The sequence below is a fragment of the Protobothrops mucrosquamatus genome, unplaced genomic scaffold (assembly GCF_001527695.2).
Source record: "Protobothrops mucrosquamatus isolate PMUCROS unplaced genomic scaffold, P.Mucros_1.0 scaffold8911, whole genome shotgun sequence".
Classification (NCBI taxonomy): Eukaryota; Metazoa; Chordata; class Lepidosauria; order Squamata; family Viperidae; genus Protobothrops; species Protobothrops mucrosquamatus.
This window is the reverse complement of record NW_015394704.1, coordinates 12,023-14,947: the sequence shown is the minus strand read 5'-3', so window position 1 is coordinate 14,947 and position 2,925 is coordinate 12,023. Positions and strand designations below refer to the sequence as shown.

General features: G+C 40.6%; 1 protein-coding gene across 1 annotated transcript in view; it reads left to right on the top strand.

The window, feature by feature from the left end:
* The window catches only part of LOC114923720 (boophilin-G2-like), a gene marked incomplete at its 3' end in the record, with an annotated part of 14,028 nt that overhangs the window by 3,718 nt on the left and 7,385 nt on the right, over window positions 1–2,925 (top strand). The window lies entirely within an intron of this gene.

The window sequence follows — 2,925 nt, the reverse complement described above, 5'->3', positions numbered from 1 at the left end:
GCCCATTGCTTGCGCGGCTTGGTTCTCTGTGGTTGGGGACCCCTGCAATAGTGCATATAAAAAGTGGCTTGATTGAGCAAGCACCAGACCCTTGTGTTCAACACTAGGATCTATTTTATTGCATGTTCATTCGGAATTGCTCACTTTGTTTTAGGTTGCCTCTAATCAAAATTTAGGTACCTTTTCCAACCAAACACGGAGATGTGTATATCCACAACATGATCTCCCTCCACACCAATGAATGATGATATTAAATAGACTAGATGGTGGAAAGTCCCCTTCCCATATGTTAGATTGACTTTAAAAAAACTGTTGCCTGGAATGGATGACCAGAGATGCATTATTCCCAATCACATCTTACTTTTGGGATTAGCATAAAGGACAGTATGAACTTTGGTTGGAGGATTGCTCCATTTTCATGGAAGGCATTTAGTTAGATGAGGAAGGAAGGAAGGAAGGAAGGAAGGAAGGAAGGAAGGAAGGAAGGAAGGAAGGAAGGAAGGAAGGAAGGAAGGAAGGAAGGAAGGAAGGAAGGAAGGAAGGAAGGAACCCCTTCCTTCCTTCCTTCCTTCCTTCTCACCTGACATCATTATAATGGGGGGAGCAGGTCATCTTCAACTTGCAGATCCACTGCACTCCCATTTTTTTTATTTCTAACCGAAATAAAGATGTTTCTTAAATACAAAAAACAAACATATAAGAACTTAAAAACTGAATAACATCACATGAAGAAATGGAAAAAGGTAAGACAAATACATAACAGACATAAAAACAGAGGGAATGAATCTGTAAGAACAGCCTTGCAGATCTTCTCAATGAATTTGGGACATGTAATGCTTTGGGGGTCAGGAATAGATGTGCATGTTCTATAATTGGTATAAGGTTTTCAGGATCAATATTTGAATGAACACATCTTTCCTTGGCTACTACTGGCCTTGCAGGAGTTAGGTGATAATCAAGATGAGCAGGAAGAGTTCATCTACGGGGTGGAGGAAGCCTCGGGAAGAGCAAGAGCCGAAGTAAGGGGAAACGCATCTGCTCCTTCCACATCAGGCACCAAGATGTGAGTATAAACCACAGATTCCCAAGGGAGGGGCAGCTGTCACGTAAATGGGAGGAGATAATATAGGGCCCCTACTAGTGATCTTGAGAATTGGGGGGGGGAGTGGAACAAAACACATACATTTTAGAAGAGTTTGCAGTCTAGAGTTAATCAGCTGAGATGGACTGCTATAGAAATTAAAGAAACAAACAAATAAAAATAATAAATTTTCCCTCTCATAGCCCTCAACTTGTTTCCCATGGGAATTTGGGAGAAGGGAAGTGAGAGTGATGTAATGGTACGTCAGAATGATCTTGGAAAATGAGAGAAAAAATTGCTATCTAGCTAAGGATCAGATAAATGCCAGGGGAAGCCCATAACTAAGAAAAAGAAATTTAGAAGAGGTGGTTATAAGGTGGTTAAAATGAGACAGTGGGAGATTCATACTTTTAGACTTGCAAGATTCTCTTAACTCAGCCTTACAATAAAGTGAAATAAGCTCACCATTTTTCCTGTCTGATTTACTTGGGGCGGGGAGGGGGGGCTTACATCAGGCCAGAGTCAAAGTCACAAGGTTTCAGATCAGAAGGAAAGACACACGGGGTCTGGTAAGCAGTCGGTTGTTGCCAATGGAGAGGCTTGAACTCTATGCTCTTCTTAAATAGAAACAGCCCCAGTGTTGCTTATTTGGAGGAATGAGGTTCCTTTTTTGCAAAGAGTCTTGCAGAATGTTCTTGCTCTGCTCTGCTCTACTGTCCGAGTGGTGCACCCTTGCTCAAACTCCTCATCTTCAGATAGCAATAGCAGCACCAGCACCACAAGCACTAATTTCATCTTCCTTCAGCAAATCAGGCAGCAGTTCATCCAGGTTTTCTGGAATGCTCATTGTTGGTCTCCTTATCAGAGGTGGAGCTGGCCACAAAACCTGGAAAAACGTGTACTAAAAATGGGATAACACTTTAAAATGTGAACATATTCAAATGCTGGTAGAAAGTTGGATAAAAGTTTGTGCTCGCCTATATGTCATGAAGTAAGAGAAAAATGACTGTAATAAGAGTGTGCTTTTGTCTACTTTGTTATATGGAACTGAAAACTGGGAAGCCTGGCAGGGACACCCCAGGAAGCTAAACACAGTGAAAAGGGCTGCATAAACTAGTTGTATGGTAGAGCAACAAGGGATAAGGTCAAGACTTGGTGTTGTGAAATGAATACAAAAGTGAATTAAAGTGATTCAGTTAGTTAGTGCAAATAAATGGGAATGAAATTGCAAAAGAAGTAAATGAAGAAAAAGCAAATTGTTCATGAGACGGCACGGAGTTAGAGTCATTTTTGGATTAGACAAGACTATGGAAAGAAAAAGATGAGAACTTTCATTGTGTAAATATATAGCAGAGTATGGAGCTTGTAAAAATAGAGGTGGTTTGCAAGGAGAGAAAGGTAGTGAGGGAGGGGAGATGGTGTTAAGTAATTATACCTCTTTCCTTTTTATCTTTTCCCTCATGCCTTCACTTTAATTAAGGTACAATTGCTTACTCATTTGCCAAGCTCTGTGTAGACGTGTTTATGGATGACAGGTGAAACTGTACTCAGGATCATTTCGTATGACCTCTTTGTTCCAACTACTGTACATGAACAAGGGATTGACTTTGGAAGTCAAGGAGAAGGGCGGGATATAAATTCAATAAATAATAATAATAATAAACTTCTTAAAAATCAGTCCCTCGTTCTGAAGAAGTTTATTGACTCCTAATAACACTCACTGTTCAGTAGTGTTCCCAGTCGGTCCTTGGAGTAACCATTTTTGGATGTGAGCATTAATCAGATATTGGGGAACTGGACCTTGGTGTTCTAACCACATGAATGCCCATGTGTACTTCACTGTT